The sequence below is a fragment of the Oryctolagus cuniculus genome, chromosome 11, assembly GCF_051225735.1.
Source record: "Oryctolagus cuniculus isolate XC-2025 breed Fujian yellow rabbit chromosome 11, ASM5122573v1, whole genome shotgun sequence".
Classification (NCBI taxonomy): domain Eukaryota; kingdom Metazoa; phylum Chordata; class Mammalia; order Lagomorpha; family Leporidae; genus Oryctolagus; species Oryctolagus cuniculus.
The window spans coordinates 17,675,663-17,696,111 of NC_142877.1; the positions used below are offsets into that span (position 1 = coordinate 17,675,663).

Below are 20,449 nucleotides of genomic sequence, written 5' to 3' on the forward strand. Positions count from 1 at the left end.
ATGAGTCCAGGCCACCTCGGTCTTCCCGTCTGCGCTGCGAGACCTCACGTAGGTTCTGTCCCCGACCTGAGCTCGTCTTCTGCTTTGCCAAGGGGAGACTCTCCTTGGAGGATGTTCGCGATGGCGTGGAGTGACTTTGTGAGGCGCCTAGTGACCCCCCCCCCCCGTTCGCTGCCCCTCTCCCCACTGCACTGGGCACCCGTGTCACGTGCTCCTGAAGTTATAATTTCATAATTACTTGAAAAACTATTTGATTGAGATCTACCTCGTCGTTTGCATCTGAGCTCCGTGAGAACAGGTCACAGCCATCCTTGCACCCTAGCGCTCAGTGTAGCGTGTGACATACAGCAGGCGCTCAATAAACGCCCGTTCCCTTCATTCCAAGCACGGGACGCGCGTGTCGAAGAGCAGTGAGCTTTATCGTTTCTCAGCCTTTTGGCTGAGATCAGGTTAAGAGCAGTGAGCGCAATACCACCGCCGGCCAGCAGAGGACAGGCGATGACCAGCCTTCTCACCCAACCACGCTGCCTATGTCAGCCCGCGCAGGTGAGCCCAGGTAAGCGCTGTCAGGCCCGGGGAAACGCTTTTCCCTTTGCAGCTGTGATTCGGGGGTTGTCTGGATCAAAGACCGACAACTGGTAAGGATGTGGAGCCCGGGGAAAGAAGATTCTCTAAGAAGGCTCAGGAGGTAGAGGTATTGGCTGTGAAGAGGAGGAACACCCCGGAAAGGCTTGGCGAGCTGGGGTTGCGGAGAAGCCAGACTTAGACCCTACCGCACCGTGGAGGATGAGAGGCGGCCGCCATTGCTCTGTACGCAAGGTGACGGGACCTTGGGTACCTCAGTTGTCCTCACGGGCAGTTCTTGACTCTGAGTCGTGAACCCGGGCAGTGTGGGCCGCTGCCCTGTGGGGAGCGGGGCGTTCACAGTCTGAGCAGGCACCTGGCAGCATTAGGTACAGGATGAGCTCAACTCGGTCCGCGCTTCTGGCCCGGGGCTGGATGTTGGGGTCGCTGTGCCCTGGGCATGCACGGACACCCAGCGTTCCGGGGGTTGACGAAGCTCACCAGGTGGTTGCAATGCGCAGCCAGACTGAGAAATGTTAAGATAAAGAAAGTGCTAGACAGAGTGCAGGACGCACAATAGGCATTCAGGAACGTTTGTCACACTTTTTTTTTTTTTTTTTTTTTTAAGATGGAGCACCAATTGTTTTCATTGTTCTTGTTAGAGCAGGAAAAAAAAAAGTTGACATAAAGGTTCTTGCAAAAACTGGATTTCCGGCAGGCTTGTTTTCGGAACTGAATCATCTGGGATTTGGTGATTGTGGCGGGCTGTTGGGGGGCAGGGCGGGTGGAGGCAGCCTCTGCTGCTCCGGCTTTCCCAGCACTCAGCTGAGGTGAGGGAGGTAGGGACCCTCCTGCCCTAGCTTGCGGTTTGCAAACCGACTCGGGGGCCTCCTTGGAGCCTTGCGCAGTGTGTGGATGCTTTGTTCTCCCGTTTCTGGGGTTAAGCGTGGAGGCTGTTTTCCCCTCTCTGTGGGTGCGTACTTAATAGGTGGGCATGTCCCCAGCAGCTGTTTCTTGATTAATCCAAGAGTGCGGTGGCCCTTCCTTCTGTATGGGGTTTGGGAGCCCATGTGCTCTGCTAATGCACAGAGCCAGTGATTGTTTGCTGTGCCCTGCCACCTTCTTGCTGGGTGAACTTGGCACACGGGGGAGGGCCCAGTCCCCCAGGCCTGCAGCTGTGATCGCTTGTCAGCAGCAGCAAGTGGCTGCCAGGAGCGGCTCCTGGGCCACTGCTGGTGGGGAAGGGCAGTGCAGCCCCGGAAGGCAGGCTTAGCTGGTGGGGGGCAGGCAGCTGGTAGCTGGCCAAGTTCGCCAGACTTTGAAAGGAAAACTAAAGGACTCCCAGTTAAATTTGAATTTCAGATACACAATACAATTTTTTTTAGCATACCTATGTTCGACACGATATTTGAGACATACTAAAAATCCGTGTTCATTCGAAATTCAAATGTAATTGGATATTCTTTATTTTCACTTGCTAGTGACCCACTGCCTGAACAGCCAAGTCTCCAGCAGTTGGGGCTTTCTGCCGGCCTCCTGCCACGTTTGAGCAGCCTCCAACCTTCACTGCCCACCTCCAGAGCCGAGTGCGGCGCCCAGCTGCTTCCATGGTGCAACCTGGACTCCCTGCTGCTGTGCCGGCCTTCGCTCTTCTGCCAGCCCCGCTGATCTGCTCGGGCCCTCTCCCACCTCGCCGCCTGGCGGGTCTCCTGCCCACTCCCAGGAGCAGTGGCTGGCACTTACAGAGCAGCTCCCGGTCACAGGCGTCATACTGCACTCTTTCTTTGCCATCACCGCACCAGAGTCTCACCAAAGTCCCAGGGTCACAGGGACTCTCCTCCGCTGTAGCAGTGCAGAAGCAGTGCTCTGAGACAGTGGTTCTTGCTAGAGATGCGAGTGCTCAGGCCCCACCCCACATCTGTTGAAGCAGAAACTGTAGGCAGGGCCCAGGCATCTGCATTTTAATAAGGGGGGATGGTGATTTTCCCTCTGGTTTGACACCTGCTGCTCTGAGAGGTGAGGTCTCCCATCCAGGGAGAGGCAGGCAGCAATCTGATGTTCTCGCTGTGTACCATGCCTGTGTCGGGCACTGGAGCTGCCACTGGGGGCCCCACAGTTCCGGGGGGTGGGGTGGGGACAGTCAGTGATATGAGATGATGAGGGCTGAGGGGGGGACCCCAGAAAGCTGTCCTGTGGGGATTTCCTAGCCTGCGAACTAAGCTGGCTTAGATGAAGATGGGTGGGGGGCCGACGCCGCGGCTCACTAGGATAATCCTCCACCTAGCGGCGCTGGCACACCGGGTTCTAGTCCCGGTCAGGGCGCAGGATGGCCCAAGTACTTGGGCTCTGCACCCCATGGGAGACCAGGATAAGTACCTGGCTCCTGCCATCGGATCAGCACGGTGCGCCGGCTGCAGTGCGCAGGCCGCGGTGGCCATTGGAGGGTGAACCAACGGCAAAGGAAGACCTTTCTCTCTGTCTCTCTCTCTGTCCACTAGTGCTGCCTGGGGTTGGCTCAGACTTCAATGTGGGAGGGGAGGAGGAGGAGTGTGTGCAAACCCTTGCTGTCAGAGCAAGGAAGAAACCAGAATGGGTGTGGGGCATAAGGCCCCACGAGGGTGGGGGACAAAGAGACCCAGGGCGTGCAGCCCTTCCCTCCCACCCCACCACCTTAGATCCAGGCGGCTTCTAAAGAGACTCAACACTCAGTTGCAGCAGGTGGGATTATGAGCAGTTCCGAGGTTGGAGCCACAGAGCCTTCCTGGGCTAGAGGAGAGGTGGGGCTGGGGAAGCCGGAGGCCACGCCCTCTGGCCACGCCTTTTGACACCCTTCAGAGGGATCCTTCCAAGTTCCCTTTCCCTGGGTACGTGGCCAAGGCTGCCAGCCACTGGGGGCCTCTTCTCCCCGGCCTTTCCGGGCCTTGGATGTGATCCAGGTCCTCGGGCTGGAATGCAGCACGCTTCCCTTGTCACTTCCTGCTCTTGCCCAAGAAGCCTTTGGTGGCAGCCAAGTGGTCTGGCAGTGAGGGCCGTGGCTGGGCAGTTCCCGGAAAGACTCTGGAATCCCTTTGTGATTTCTAGCCTACAGAGGAATCCTGAAAAAGATCACTGACGCTGTGTGAGGGGGAATTTTACCGTGTTCTAAAAACCCCTCCGGGACCTATAGGCTGCCTTGGGCTTGACCCTCAGCAAGGGGCCCTCCTGGTCTTACCTGTGCATGCTTGCCTTCTGCCCAGCCTCCTCCATCTGGTGCATGCCCGACACCGCATGCTTTGCAGCTTAGGGAGAGTCTAGCAGGGTGCCTTCCACTTACATAAATCCCCAGAACTGTTGTTTTGGGAAGACCCATTTATGCTGGGCCTTGAACTATCTGTAGGAGGGCTATGCATAGGAATGGAACTGTGTATAGCCGGGGAATATATAGGCGAGAACTAGACATAGCTGGGAGAATAGGCAGTCGAAGCAGGTGGAAGTGGTGAGTGCAACATGGATGCTGGAGAGAGAACGGTGGTGCAGAGGTAGCCTGTCCGGCCTCAAACACAGAGCAAAGCCACAGCAAAGAGGAGTCAACAGTGGTTGTTGAGCAGCACAGTGGTACAGTATTGCTGGTTACAGACCCATTGCACATGTCACCCGCACTGACCTGCCCCTCCCTGCCTGGACAGTTCCCTCCCTCTGCCCGTGTCATTGAAGCCAACTCATTGTTAATGCCCATAGTGGCAGACAGACCTGAAGATGACCCCCTGGATTCCTGCCCCCTGCCTTCGTGCCTGTGTGTAACCCCTTCCACTGAAGAGCAGGGGGGACCCGTGACTTGCTTTTATCTGGTGTAATATGCAAGCTGAAGGGACTGTCACTCTTTGATTATGTCACAGAGCAGCTCAGAAGACTCTCCTTGCTTACTCAAGGACGTAAACAGCGAGTCGAGTAAGCACCCAAGGCAAGTTGCTGTGGCCGGGCAGCTGTGGGAGTCAGGCAGCCTCCAGCAGCCAGCCAGCAAGAAGTGAGGCTGTCAGTCCTACAGCCATAAGGACATGAACCCTGCCACACTCTGAGTGATCTTGGCAGTGAGTCTTCCCCAGGCGAGCCTCCAGAGGGGTGTGCAGCCTGGAAGAGTCCTTGATTGCAGCTACGTAAGTCCCTGTGCAGGAGACTCAGCCAGGCCGTGCCCACACCCCTGACTCGCAGCAACTACGAGATGATAAATGTCTGTGGTTCTCAGCCTCTGAGGTTTGTAGTGATTTCTTAACACAGTGCTGAGTAATTTGCTTCCTGACTCGGTAAGTCTTCCTTACACAGCCTCTTGTGTCTTTCCATCTCTGTGTTTTATGTGACATTTTCTATATGTTGTTTGATCAGTGCTGTGTCTTTTTTTTTCGGACAGGCAGGGTTAGACAGTGAGAGAGACAGAGAGAAAGGTCTTCCTTCCGGTGGTTCACCCCCGAAATGGCCACTACTGCCGGTGCGCTGTGCCGACCCGAAGCCAGGAGCCAGGTGCTTCCTCCTGGTCTCCCATGCGGGTACAGCGCCCAAGCACTTGGGCCATCCTCCACTGCCTTCCTGTGCCACAGCAGAGAGCTGGACTGGAAGAGGAGCAACCGGGACAGAACCGGTGCCCCAACTGGGACTAGAACCCAGTGTGCCCGTGCTGCAGGCAGAGGGTTAGCCTAGTGAGCCGCGGTGCCAGCCCAGTGCTGTGTCTTCATGAGGGCACTTCTTACCCATCACTGAATTCCCAGCACCTCACACAGTGCCTAGCAAATAGATGGCAGCAACCCACAATAAGTATGGGTTGCAGGTGTGAGTGAGTGAATGTTCTTATTCAGTCTTTTTTTTTTTTTTTTTTTTTTTTTTTATTTTTGACAGGCAGAGTGGACAGAGAGAGAGACAGAGAGAGAAAGGTCTTCCTTTTGCCGTTGGTTCACCCTCCAATGGCCGCCGCTGCAGCCGGCGCACCGCGCTGATCCGATGGCAGGAGCCAGGATCCAGGTGCTTTTTCCTGGTCTCCCATGGGGTGCAGGGCCCAAGCACCTGGGCCATCCTCCACTGCACTCCCTGGCCATAGCAGAGAGCTGGCCTGGAAGAGGGGCAACCGGGACAGAATCCGGTGCCCCGACCGGGACTAGAACCCGGTGTGCCGGCGCCGCAAGGTGGAGGATTAGCCTATTGAGCCACGGCGCCGGCTCCTTATTCAGTCTTTACAGCAACCTGGTGAAGAGATAACCATTGTGACAGATGAGTAAAAGGAAACCAATTATTAACTCTACTTAACAAAAGTATACTTAACAAAATTTTGGTTATGCATACCCCTCGTTATGGTTTAAATGCCATTTGGTTTTCCAACTCGTGTAGATGTTTAAGCCCCGAAGTCTTAAGTTAATGGTTAATGGGTAAATGTTAATGGTTGATGGATTAAAGGTGGAGGTTTGATTCAATTATGGTGTCTGGGTGATGGGCCTAGTGGGAGGTCCTCGGTTCCTTGGGGACATACTCTAGAGAGGTAATTCTGAGAGGCTTGCTTTCTGAAGGTGAGGTCAGCCTATCCTCGCTTGCTTGCTTGCTTGCTCTCTTTCTCTCTGACTCTGCTTTCTGGCTCACCATGGGATCCTCTGCCTGCATGCATCCCGACATCTACCATCCTCTTGAAACACCAGACCAATGGGGCAGCTTGACCTTGAATGTGAACCTCCCAGCCCATGAGCTGGAATAAACGCCTTCCTCCTCAGTTGCTCCTCTTGGGTATGTGTTTTGTAGTAACAAAAAGTGAATATATGATTGTGTCCTAATTTTTAGTGTAACCAAAGAATAATTATATGACTTGGGAGCAGGAGGGAGATTTCATGTTTGCATTGTATGTCATCCTCCATGTAGTATTGCATTTTCTATAAAGCACAACTCTCTATCCAAAAATACTTTTCTGAGTTCCTTTGATTGTCTTCCCTGAATCCTTACTTAAATAATTCTGAAACTCCTGCCTTGTTACCATCCTTTTCTAAACTCATTTTGCCAGATCCTCATCTGCACTAGCATCCCACATGGGCGCCAGTTCAGGTCCTGGCTGCTTCACTTCTGATCCAGCTCCCTGCTAATATACCTGGGAAAGCAGTGGAAGACAGACCAAGTGCTTGGGCCCCTGCACCGATGTGTGGACTCGGGGGAAGTTCCTGGATCCTGGCTTTGGTTCAGCCCAGTTCTGGCCATTGTGGTCATTTGGGGAGTGAAGCAGTGGATAGAAGATCTCTCTCCCTCTTTGTATGTCTCTGCCTCTCTCTATCTCTCTAACTCAAATAAAATAAATAAAAAAAAAATCTTTTTTTTTAGTCGACATCTTCAGCAAGATTTGCAGTTTTGCTTTGCACTGTACTTGCATTAGACCGTTAGAAGTCAAAGCCATCTGAAAATGGGATGCTAGTAAAACCAAAGTCAGTACCCATTAAATTTCTGCTCAGGTCCTTCCTGTGGCTCCCCATCTCCTCACCTCAGATGCCCCTTCTCAGTCCTCCCCTCTCTGGGCTCCTCCTCACTCACTGTGTAGTTGCCCTTCTCCTCACTGTGGGTCCTTAAGCATGACAGACCCATGGCTGCCTTTGCACTTCTTGGCTAGAATGAGCGTAGGGTTGCAATGTCATTTCTCCCATGCAGACATCCAGCTGACTCAATGCCATTATGCTGATTCCTTTACCCAGAATTTTCTTTCCCTAGGTATACTCTCACCAACCTCAAGACCAGTCTATGTCACCTTCTCTGTGACGTCTGCCCTGACCACTTCCTGCCACCTTTCCCTGCTTGAGTCACTTCCTCGTGAGATATATAATTTGTATCTGGTGTTTGTCAATCTCTCTTCCCAAGAATGGATGCTCCATGATCCATCTTTAAGAACAGTATCAGGCACACAGTAGGTCTCTGGGAAAGATCAGTGAAGGCGTGTCTGCACCTTTGATGATCTCACCTCCATGCTGTAGCCTGTCCCTTGCTGCTGCCTCTGGCCTCTGTCCCCAGTGTACTTGACCTTGTCTCCCTCTGATAGGACTTCTCGCCCAGTGTCTGCTTGACTCACTGGGGCCTTCCTCGCAAGCCAGTGTTTTGACCTCACTGATTCTCTGCCAGATTACTTGTATGTATGAAATACAAAATTCCAGGTCCTTTTGTTTTGCTTTGTTTTAAGGCAAAAGGGTTAAAGAGGAAGGAGCAAGCAGAAGGGAGCTGATGATAGGATCAACAGAGTGCAGAGGTGGAGGAAGAAGACAGTCATGGATTTTCCTGGGGTTCCCACACCCCTGCAGCTTTTCAGGCGACTCAGAGGCGCGGCAGCCGCTGTGCGCGCAGGGCTGTGCGCCACGTATTCCAAGCTGGGAGCCGCGTGGCAGAGACAGTCCTGTTGAGTCATGGGGCGCGCAGCCGCGCTGCTTCGTGGAGCTTGGTGTGGAGCGTAGTTTTGTTTTTTTACAGCCCAGCTGTCTGTGTAATGACTTCCTTCCCGTGGCCTTGCTCAGCGAGGTGTCCCTGCGTGACTAGCTGACTCACTGCATTCCTCTCTGCTTCAGACGCTGGCCCAAGCACTGAGGACCAGTTCCTCTGTGTCAGTGGGCCCTTCCAGGGGTGCCAAGAAGTGCCCGGGGAAGAAAGGGTGTACAGTTCCCATCTCCAACTGTACCCCTCCCCAGAAACATGATTAAAAAAACAAGAAGAGACAAGAAATTTCATCCATTCCATCGTTAAGGAATGACCGCAGCCCTGTGCCACGGCCAAAACAATTATTTGTCAGCAACCATGAGGTCAATACTGAACTGAAGGGGGCACTCAGGACCAACACCCGTCCCCTCTGACTCTTTGCAGTGACGAAGGTTCAGAAAGCTGAAAGAAGAGGCTGGAAACTTCCAGGCCCAGCTGGTAGGAACAAAAATTTGCCCAGTGCCTTTGGTAAAGAAAGTGGGTAGTTCTTAGTAAAGGTGGGCACACACAGGGCTCATCGCCCAGCAGTCTCACTTCTGGAGATGTGTTTTGGAGAAATTCTGCCCAGAACCCTAGGAAAACAAGCAAGAGGCTATATTACAGTGTTGCTTCTAGCATAGGGGAACTGGAGACAGGGGAAGCATTGGGAAATGACTTGACCAAATGGGGTGGCACACCCTGGAATTCTGCAAGGTAATGGGAACTTCTAGCATTAAATGGAGGAACCAGTAAGAGAAACTTACAGTAGTTTTCCACTTTTACTGAGGTACAATTGATGTACACTAAGCCACACATACTTAAGGTGTACAATTTGGGTTTTGACATTATATGTCAAATTAAGATATTGAATGTTTCCGTCATCCCCAAAAGTATCAAGTTGATCTATACACACGTGTATTAAAATGTACAGATGTTTAATACCTACTCTTAGGTAAAACAAAAAAGTTCAACAGTATGTATCATATTCATAGAATCCCATATTTATAATAATCTCCAGCGCTGTGGCATAGCAGGTAAAGCGCTGCCTGCAGTACCATCCCATATGGGCACCGGTTGAAGTCCCAGCTGCTCCACTTCTGATCCAGCTCTCTGCTATGGCCTGGGAAAGCAGTAGAAGATGGCCAAGTCCTTGGGCCCCTGCACCCACGTGGGAAGACTTGGAGGAAGCTCCTGGCTCCTGGCTTTGGATTGGTGCAGCTCTTGCCATTGGGCTAATTGGGGAGTGAACCAGCGGATGGAAGACTTCTTTCTCTCTGCCTCTCCTCTCTCTCTGTAACTCTGACTTTCAAATAAATAAATAAATCTTAAAAAAAAACAGTATGCATCATATTCATAGAATCCCATATTTATAATAATCTCCAGTGCTGTTGCATAGCAGGTAAAGCTGCCACCTGCAGTGCCATCATCTCATGTGGGCACTGGTTCTCATGCCTGCTGCTCCACTTCTGATCCAGCTCTCTGCTATGGTCTGGGAAAACAGTGCGAGGTGGCTCAATTCCTTGGACCCCTGCACCCATGTAGGAGACATGGAAGAAGCTCCTGGCTTCAGATCAGCCCAGCTCTGGCCATTGTAGCCATTTAGGGAGTGAACTAGCAGATGGAAGACCTTTCTTGCTCTCCCTGCCTCTCTGTAACTCTGCCTTTCAAATAAATACATATTTAAAAAATAATAATAATTATGATGTTTAGATACCTTGCAAAGTCTTGAGAAACATACACCAAACTTAATTATGTTTGGTGGGATTGTTATGCTGGGAATTATTCCAAAGCTACCCAGGTACCTTTCTCTTTGGCTCCCTTCTTTTTCTGATCATTTTCCTTCACTCGTTTCAGGAAGCTGCCTTGGCTGTTAGAGTGCTTAATATGTTCATTACACACATGTATTCTCTTGGCAAGAATCTTGGCCTTCACTTGTTTGTTTACAACAGTGCCAACAGCATGCTTGGTAACACTGTAGACTCTTCCAGTGTTGACATGGTTCTATTTATGGGGCATTCCTTTTTGAACAGTACCCATCCCCTTGATGTCTACCATGTCACCTTTCTTGTAAATGCCCATGTATGTGGCCAAAGGGACAACTCCATGTTTTCTGAAAGGCGTGGAGAACATGTATTGGGTATCTCTCCTCTTTCCCTTTGTGTATGTCATCTTGGTGAGTTACTGGAAGATGGCAGTTCCAGCCAAAAGGAAGGGTATGAGTTTTAAATAAAGATAGTCTTATGGTGTATGTTCTTTTATTTCTGGCTTCTTTCACTCCACATTCGTTCCACCTCCCACTGGTTTATTCCTCAAGTGCTTGCAGCAACAAGGGTTGGGCTGGGAACTTAGCACAAGTCTTTCAAATGAGTAGCAGAGTTTCAACTACTTGAGCCATCGTCTCCTGCCTCCCAGGTTGTGCGTAAGAAGGAAGTTAGAATCAGGAGCCCAGCCAAGCAGCATCTTAACCATTGTGCCAAGGCCTGTCCTTCACTGCATTCTTTTGAAGAGTCTTCCATGTTGTTGTGTGTAGCTACAGTGTATCACTTTTATTGCTGTATATAGCATTCTATTGAGTCATTACACCAAAACATGTATCCAGTCTACCAGGGACATTTGAGTTGTTTCCAATTTGGAATGCTTGTAAATAATGCAGCTGTGAACATTCTTGTGCATGTGTAGGGCTGCATCTGGATACACATTTCTCAAGGACCTATACTTTGGAGCAGAATCTCTGGATCACACGTTATATTTCTGCTTACCTTTATAAAATAATTCCCAAATGATGACACAAGTACACTTCCCTCAGTCACACAGAGATACTGTCAGACTTGGAACATTTTGCTATTGGTGGGTTTATAGTAGTTCAGTGTAGTTCATTTCCTTGGTTATTGATGAGGCCAAGTACTTTTCACATGTTTATTGGCCAATTGGATTTTCTTTTTTTTTTCATTGTCAGAAAGTATTTGTCCTGGTATTGTTTTATTCCTGTCTCTCCTATGAGACTAAGCTCCAGGAAGGCAGAGATCACATTCCTCATCACATCAGTTTCCAACACGATGTCTCAGAAACATTTGCTTTTGTTGAACCAATGACTGAATAAATGAAGACTTGATTTGGTCGTTAATTTACCTTTAGATCATGAATTTACTTTTAAAATAAAAATGATCTTGTAATCATATCAGTACTTGGCACACTGATCCAAGATGTGGGGTGGTTGAGTATACCCTGTCCCACTCTTTGTTTCACAAAGCAAATGTTGGTGGAACAAAAAGGGAGAGGCTGTATAGGATGTGACTATTAAAATATGACTGTGCTTTGTGATAGTCAGAACTGTAAGCATGACATGGTATCTGGCTCTCAACCCCATTTCCAAAGACCATCTCCAAGTTTCACACCTCCTGGCCCACACGACACCATTCGGGGTTTCTTTCTCTCATGATCTCCAGGAACTGGTTTCTGCAGGACAACCCTCTGGGGACTCAGCAGTGGGCACTGGCTTTCTCTTTTCTCCTTTGCAGTTCCTCCGGTCACCTGGCCTGCTGTTTGTTCACACAGTCCTAAGAGGCCTGCGCTGATGCTGGCACTGCCACCAATCCTGGTGCTGGTTCATGCGCTCCTGGACTGCAGAGTCAGAGGCAGCACAATCATAGTGGGACATCTGCTGGTCCAGGGTGTCCTCTTCCTCCCTTCCTTCTCCTATTGGGCCCAGGTATGGCCTTGAGAGACTGAGGTTGAATCTTGGGGAGTCAAACAGGTGGGAGAAGAGGGTCTTACTAGGTGTTCTAGTGCAGTGGCATCAGCTCTTCGAGCTCCCGCCTTCCTCCTGGATTTTCTTCTTGTGATGAGCCTATTCTTCTAATTTTTTCTATTAGCCTATGCTTTCATTATGTATGGATTTTTTTAGTGTATTCTGGATATAAGTTCTTTGTTATCTGCATTACAAATTTTCCTCTATGATTCACCTCTTCACTCTTAATGATGTCTCCTAATATATGAAAGTTCTCAATTGTGAAGAGTCCAACATTCCAATCTTTCCTATATTAGAGCTTTTTCTGTTCTGTTTAAGAAAATTTGTTCTGCCTTGAGGTCATGAAGATATTCTGTGTTGTCCTGTAAAGTCTTATTGTTTTATCTTTCACATTCAAGTCCACATCAAATTGGCTTGATAATGAGCACTCCCAGCTGCTCCACTTCCAATTCAGCTCCCTGCTAATGTGCCTGGAAAAGTAGCAGGCCCACATGGGAGGCCCAGTGGAGTTCCTGGCTTTAGCCTGACCCAGCCTCAGCTCTAGTAACCATTTGGGGAGTGAACCAGCAGATGGAAGAGCTCTGACACACTCTTTCTCCCCACCTCTCCACTTGTTAGTTTTTTAAATAGAAGTTATGATATCTTCATGTTAAACCCATTTGTATTCCTGGGATAAGCCCCACTTGATTATGATTTGTTATCTTGGTTTATGGCTGGTTTGCTAACATTTCTTTAGGAGTATTGCATTTACAGTCATGAGAGAGATTCTGGATTGCGATATTTTTTCTTGTCTTATTCTTACCAGAATTTGGTACTGGGATTATGCTCTCCTTATAAAATGAACTGGAAAGTTTTTCCCCTATATTTTCTGGGAGAATTTATGTAATACAGGTATTACTTTTTATTCGAGTATTTGCTAAAATATTTCCATTTTACCTTTTCAATCTATATTTCTATACAGCACGTCTCCATAAAGATCAAGTAGCTGAGTCTGGGTTCTTTTGTTTGTTTAATCTTCGATATTTTTCTTTTCATTAGAATGCCAAGTCCATTCACATTTGTTGTACTTACAGATATGATTCCAAATTATTTAAATCTATAATATTGCCATTTGATTTCTATTTGGCCTACTTGAGTTTTGTCTCTATTTTCTTTTTTATTTTGGATCAGTCATTTTTCATCATTCCATTTTATCTTTGTCGAATTTTTTTTCAATTGCGGGAAAACTCACAGAGCAAACTTTACCATCTTGCTGCTTGAAGTGTGCAGTTCACTAGTGTTGAGTCCACTTGCATCGTTGCGCAACCCATCTCCAGAATATTTTTCATCCAGCAAAACTGAAACTCTGAACCCATTGAAGAACTTTCCTTCCCCTTCCCCTGGCCCCTCCATTTTCTGAATGTACGAAGTTGGCTGTTCTAGGTACTTGATTTGAGTGGAATCTCATGTTATTTGCTTTTTCCTAATTGGTTGATTTAATATACCTGTTAAAAGACCAATTAAATTGCATAAAAATTTATCTGAAGGGCCAGTGCTGTGACATAGCAGGTAAAGCCACCACTTGTAGTGCTGGCATCCCAAATGGGCACCAGTTCAAGTCCTGGCTGGTCCTCCTCTGATCCAGCTCTCTGCTATGGCCTGGGAAAGCAGCAGAAGATGGCCCAAGTCCTTGGGCCCCTGCACCTGTGTGGGAGACCTGGAAGAAGCTCCTGGCTCCTGGCTTCTGATTGGCACAGCTCTGGCCGTTGTAGACATCAGGGGAGAGAACCAGCAGATGGAAGACCTCTCTCTCTCTCTGCCTCTGCCTCTGTAACTCTGCTTTTCAGTAAATAAATCAATCTTTTTTTCTTTTTCTTTTTTTTTTTTTTTTTTTTTTTCCACAGGCAGAGAGGACAGTGAGAGAGAGAGACAGAAAGGTCTTCCTTTTGCCGTTGGTTCACCTTCCAATGGCCACCACGGCTGGCGCGCTGTGGCTGGTGCATTGCGCTGATCCGAAGCCAGGAGCCAGGTACTTCTCCTGGTCTCCCATGCGGGTGCAGGGCCCAAGCACTTGGGCCATCCTCCACTGCACTCCCAGGCCACAGCAGAGAGCTGGCCTGGAAGAGGGGCAACCGGAACAGAATCTGGCGCCCCGACTGGGACTAGAACCTGGTGTGTGCGGGTGCCGCAAGGCGGAGGATTAGCCTATTGTGCTGTGGTGCCGGCCATAAATCAATCTTTAAAAAAAATTTATCTGAGCAGAGTACAATCAGGCAGCTCCCAGAGCAAGTTCTGAGAACTTGTCAACAATCAGGCAGCTTTTATAGGAAAAGGGTGATATATGGAAAACAACTTAATTGGGTACAGTCTAGTGAAGCAACTAGTCAGTCAGTTACAGAGTAACTAGTTAATTGCTTACCCCCCATTGGCTACAGGGCCTTCTGCAACCAACCACAAGTCAATTAGTATGAATAAACTCTATATAGTTTGGTCTGTTTGGCTCAGTGCAGATGATCATTCCAAGTCATTGCCCCCACAAAATTTTATTTGGTATAGGGGCCAGTGCTGTGGTACAGCAGGTTAAAGCCACCGCATGCAGCGCCGGCATCCCATATGGGCGCCAGTTCAAGTCCTGGCTGCTCCAGCTCTCTGCTATGACCTGGGAAAACAGTAGAAGATGGTCCAAGTCCTTGGGCCACTGCACCCATGTGGGATACCCGGACGAAGCTCCTGGCTCCTGGCTTTGGATCAGCTCAGCTCTGGCCATTGCAGTCATGTGGGGAGTGAACCAGAAGATGGAAGATCTCTCTTTCTCTCTGTCTCTATCTTTCTCTGTAACTCTTTCAAATAAATAAATCTTTAAAAAAATTTATTTGTCATAGCATAATGTCCCTGAAGGTTCATCTTTGTTGTAATATCTGTCCCAATTCCATCTCTTTGTTCATGATGGTATTTCACTATATATTTTATATACACACACACAGTATATTTTGTTTTCCTATTCTTCTGTTGATAGACACTTGGGTTGTTTCAATCTTTTGGCTATTGTGAATAATTCTGCTATGAACATGAAGTGCACGAATGTCTTACTGAGACCTGATTTGGACCTGGAGTGATGAACTTCTACTCATGCTTTATTGACCAGTGCAATTTAAGTGGCCAAGGTATTTGTAGGGAAGTACAATCCTGTCACATGCCTACAAAGAAAATGGGGAGTCCTGCAAGTTTTTCTAGTTTTTTGGGAAAAGAGTAACTTTGTATTTGGATTACCACCTTAAAAAGGGTCTCTCTAACTTTGTAGAAATCAGGAACTCAAACTTATTCTGCCTTACTATTAAATGTCTCCCAGGGGTGTCCAGTGTTTCTCTGTGGGGACTTTTGTTAAGGTGGCTCTTCAACTAGAAATAATTCCCCCTTTTCTGGTGGTTGCCTATTCCTTGAGCCACAGAGATAGGTTGCTGGTGAAACTCACGACTGGCAAGCTGGCCAAGATGGTTCTGGGGGAGGAAGGTGCCTGACTCAAGTTGGGTCAATAAAAGCCTCCTGTCTGGGATTTTGAATTTGGAATGATTAGGGCATTTAGTCTCTCCCTGGGTATTTGTACCATGTATATGGAGTGATCGTATGACCTGGGAGCAGAGAAAGTAAGTTTAAGAGTGACTTCCTCTGGCTCTCACTGCTCTGCTTCCAGTCCATCCCCAAGCCCAGAGGCAGTCTGACCTCTGAGAGACCAGGGGTGAGTCTCCCCTTAAAAAGCCTAAAGTCCTCTTTTAATTTTCCTTCAATTGGTCTGATGCGTTACTGGTACTTGTAGCCAGCAAACTCCCCATATGATTTTGTGGTTGTTGTTTTTGCCTTTGAATCGGACCAAAAAGTTCACAGGTGTAGCCCATTCCAATAAGATAGCAATCAGGTTGTATTTTTTTTTTTTTTTTTTTGACAGGCAGAGTGGACAGTGAGAGAGAAAGGTCTTCCTTTGCCATTGGTTCACCCTCCAATGGCCGCCCCGGCCAGCACGCTGCGCTGATCCAAAGGCAGGAGCCAGGTGCTTCTCCTGGTCTCCCATGGTGCAGGGCCCATGGGTGCAGGGCCCAAGCACTTAGGCCACCCTCCACTGCACTCCCTGGCCACAGCAGAGAGCTGGCCTGGAAGAGGGGCAACCGGGACAGAATCCGGCGCCCCGACCAGAACCCAGTGTGCCAGCACCGCAAGGTGGAGGATTAGCCTAGTGAGCCGCGGCGCCGACCAGGTTGTATTTGTATTGCATCAACTCTCCTCTGACAGTTTCCTTCTTGAGAAAACTCTTTCATCACAAGGTGAGTGCAAGTGATGTTATTACACAGAGCACCTGGAATCTGCTTAACTTTGTAGAGGAAAAACATCTGTGCCCTCTGGTAAACGTTATTTGCGATGTAACCGCCATCACTGGCATTGAGTACATACTGTTTTTTCTGCCAGGAGTCTCCTTGCCACCTCTTCAGAGCCAGTCCCAGTGGCACACCTCTAGGTGGTGGCTTCTCACATTGTCCTATGTGTTGTTAAAATGTATGCCTTTTGGGTCAGCGCCGTGGCACAGTAGGTTAATCCTCTGCCTGCAGTGCCGGCATCCCATTTGGGATCTCTCTGCTATGGCCTGGGAAAGCAGTAGAAGATGGCTTGGGCCCCTGCACCCACATGGGAGACCAGAAAGAAGTACCTGGCTCCTGGCCTTGGATCAGCATAGTTCCAGGCGCTGCGGCCATTTGGAGAATGAACCAACGGAAGGAAGACCTTTCTCTCTGTCTCTCCCTCTCGCTGTATGTAACTCTACCTCTCAAATAAATAAATAAAATCTTTAAAGTATATATATGCCTTTCTCTGTGCATCCACAGTAGTTGACACATCCCTCTAGTGTAACATATTCCAAAAGTATGAGGAGTCTTCAAGAAGTTCATGGAAGGGGCTGGTGCTGTGGCACAGCGGGTTAAAGCTCTGTCCTGCAGCACTGGCATCCCATATGGGTGCCAATCTGAGACATGGCTGCTCCACTTCCAATCCAGCTCCCTGCTAATGTGCCTGGGAAAGCAGAGGAAGATGGCCCAAGTGCCTGGGCCCCTTCATCCACATGGGAGACCTGAATGAAGTTCCTGGCTCCTGGCTTCAGCCTAGCCCAGTCATTGCTACCATTTGGGGAGTGAACCTGGATATGAAAGATCTCTGTCTCTCCTATCTTTCAAATAAATAATATTTTTAAAAAATATTAAAAAAAGAAACTCATGGAAAAATGCATACTATATATGGTTTTCAAAAATTTTTGCACCAAAATAGATTTATCTTAGAATTCCACTTACCATGAACTTTTGGAAATACCTTTGTATTTCTTTACATGTCCATCTCCTCTGAAATACTGAATTCCTCTGGGGTTAGGAGAGTTACTGTTTTCTTACCATTCACAATGCCTGGATCAGAGTAGATGCTTAGACAACTTGGTTGAATAAATGAAATTAAATTGGGGGGGCTGGTGCTGTGGCATAGCAGGTAAAGCCACCGCCCGCAATGCCAGTATCCTGTTTGGGTACTGGTTTAAATCCCGGCTGTTCTGCTTCTGATCCAGTTCTCTGCTATGGCCTGGGAAAGCAGTAGAAGATGGCCCAAGTCCTTGGGCCCCTGCACCCACATGGGATACCCAGAAGAAGCTCCTGGCTCCTGGCTTCGGATTGGCACAGCTTCGGCTATTGCGGCCAACTGGGGAGTGGACCATCGGATGGAAGACCTCTCTCTCTGCCTCTCTGTGCAACTCTTTCAAATAAAATAAATAAATAAATAAATAAAATTTAAAAAAGAAATTAAATTGGGAGCAGTATTTCCTGTATAAGCTGTCACTCATTCAAGAAATATTTATTGAGAACCTGAACTTGGTAGCCCATGCTTCAGATGCTGGAAATGAGCAAACAAAGCTCCTGCTCTCAGTGACATTACAGATGATATTAAGGGCATAAGGCAAGCTGAGGGATAGTGGTGATGGGGGGTTGGGATTTCATGTTTTAGGAGAATGATCTGGGAAGGTTTTTCTGGGGAGGTGACTCTGAGTAGAAATTTGTAAAGAGCCCCCCCCCCCTTTTTAGTTTATTTATTTGAAATAGAGAAAGTGAGAGAAAGGCCTTCTGTCTGCTGTTTCACTCCCCAAATGGATGCCATGGCCAGGGGCCCAGGCCAAAGTCAGGAGTCCCCCACATGGGTGGCAGGGGCACAAACACTTGGGCCATCTTCCGTTATTTCTCAGGCACATTAGTAGGGAGCTGGATCAGCAGTGGAGCGGCTGGGCCATGAACCGGTGCCCATGAGGGATGCTATACTAGCATTGCAGGGCCACAACATGTCTTTCTGGGGGAAGAAATGCCAAGCACAAGAACCCTAGGGTTGAAGTGAGCCTCTTTGTTCCAAGAGCAGGAAGCAGGCTAGTGTGGCTGGAATGGAACGAGGGTGTGGAAGCACAGGAGATGCAGTTAGAGGACTGGGGAGGGGCATGTGGAAGGAGGGCAGTCCTACAGGGTCTCTCAGCCCTTGGTGGTGGGGGAAACCTTTTCTTTCACTCTGAGATGGGGAAACAATTGGATGCTTTTTATAGGGGCAGGGAACATCCAGCCCACTGGCCAATATAAGGCCCACAAAATCCTTTGGTCCTGCCCTGCTGAGGCAACTGCGGGCAGGACTCAAAAATTCAATAAATCTATAGCAGGCTAATTCTTAAGTTGATAATCTGTATGGTCACAAATGATGTTATAAATACCCAAATGGCCTTTAGTAGAAAAAAGATTCCCCACCCCTGCTTTAGGAGAAGGGAAGAAACATTTTTAAAATTTAATCTGTTTAAGCAAGCTCCCATCCTCTGGTTCACTCTATGATTTCCCCCACTGGTGAGGAATCCAATCCAGGTCTTCATGAGGGTAATAGGGAACCAATGAGTTGGGTCATCACCACCGCCTTCCAGAAAGAGGCATCAGGTGGAATCAAACCCAGTTATTCCAGTGTGGGAAATGGGTATCTTAACTGCTGGGCTAAACTCCTGTCCCCGAGAAGCACATTTTGACTCAGGTTTTAACAGGATCCCTCTGGCTGCTGCAACCTGCTCTGTGAGCGCAGAGTGGAATAAGGCGGAACAGGTGCGAGGATATTGCAATGTTCCAGGAGCTAGAAGAGTCTGTTTTAAAGGTAAAGGTGAAAGGCTTGGCTGGCGTGGAGGCTCACTAGGCTAATCCTCCGCCTTGCAGTGCCGGCACACCGGGTTCTAGTCCCGGTCAGGGCGTCGGATTCTGTCCTGGTTGCCCCTCTTCCAGGCCAGCTCTCTGCTGTGGCCAGGGAGTGCAGTGGAGGATGGCCCAAAGTACTTAGGCCCTGCACCCCATGGGAGACCAGGATAAGTACCTGGCTCCTGCCATCGGATCAGCACGGTGTGCCGGCCGCAGCACGCTGGCCGCGGCGGCCATTGGAGGGTGAACCAACGGCAAAAGGAAGACCTTTCTCTATGTCTCTCTCTTTCACTGTCCACTCTGTCAAAAAAAAAAAAAAAAAAAAAAAAAAAAGACAGGCTTTGCTAATGGACTGCATGTGGGGATTCTAGGAAGCGAGGCTTCAGAGATGCCCCCACCTGTGACCAGAGGATGGCGTGGACATTAACTAAGTGGGGAAGACTGTGAAAGCAAGCGGTAAGTCCGAGTGTTTGACCGTGGACTTGTTAGGTTTAACATAGCACTCACACTTATGTATATATTCACAGTTTTTCAGGATCTGAAGTTTCTAATGCAACCCGAAGTTAAACTAACAGCAGGCACTGTGGAGAAAGCTTTGTACGCTCATGTAATCCCTTCACTCATCCTATTGGCTTAGTTACTAGTATTTCATTGCCCTTTTATGGATGAGCGATTAACATGGCCAAAGCCACTCAGCCAATCATTAATCTGCCAGATTAACGAAGACCTGGAATTCCAGCCCAGGTGTGTGAATATGCAGAGCTCCTGCTCTTTACTGGTCACAGAGTTCTTCAGGTGAGTACAGCTTTCCGAGCATATTTGCTGCAGACTTGAGTTCCACGACCCAAAAACGTGCCTGGAGCACGGAGCCGGAATTCAGAAGAGCCCCCCCCATCCCAGTGTTACAGGTTCTAAAAATAGGGCTGCATTATTGGTGCAAGGCGGCTGACGCTTGAAAGCTCCAGTACCATAAGACTTAATGTTAAGTGGTGATCACAAGTTGTTTTGTTTATGATTATATTTAAATACTACAGTGAAGCCTTAGTGGGAGCAAAGAAAAACTAACCACCAACGGCCTACATCCTTTTGGAAGTGCAGCCTGGTGTGGTCTTCGATAGCTGGAACCGTAGAAAGACCGGGATCTTGAGCACAAAACCCAGGAACCGCTGGGGCCGCAGCATCCGCCCCCATCCCTCTGCCCCTGCCTCTTTGGCCTCCACGCCTGGAAGGCGAAGCCCGAGCTCGCGCATGCGCCCAGGGTTAGGTTCGCTCGCCGCGACGTCAGGGGGCTCGCGCCCGCTCCAAAGCCCCGCCCCCAAGGCCCCAGAGGCGACCTGGGCGGGGGGCCCTGGGCCACGCCCCCAGCCGAGCCGAGCCGGGCCGATCCCGGCCGAGTGCCTCCGAGTGCGGCCGAGCTGAGCCGAGCGGCCCGGAGTCGGTTGGTGCAGCTGCGTCCCCGCCGCTCAGCAGTCCGCGGCTCCGGCGTCGACGCCGCCGC

General features: G+C 49.1%; 1 long non-coding RNA gene across 3 annotated transcripts; it reads left to right on the top strand.

The window, feature by feature from the left end:
* Window positions 1-184: 184 nt before the first annotated feature.
* On the top strand, window positions 185-9,331 carry LOC138844300 (uncharacterized). Of its 3 annotated transcripts, XR_016215830.1 has the most exons (4): window positions 200-638; window positions 2,046-4,844; window positions 7,730-8,454; window positions 9,014-9,331. It is a non-coding gene; the product is annotated as an uncharacterized LOC138844300 (long non-coding RNA). The 3 variants fall into 3 exon arrangements; XR_016215829.1 differs by having other exon boundaries at window positions 185-638; window positions 7,730-9,331; XR_016215831.1 differs by lacking the exon at window positions 7,730-8,454 and having other exon boundaries at window positions 188-638.
* The last annotated feature ends 11,118 nt before the right edge of the window (window positions 9,332-20,449 follow it).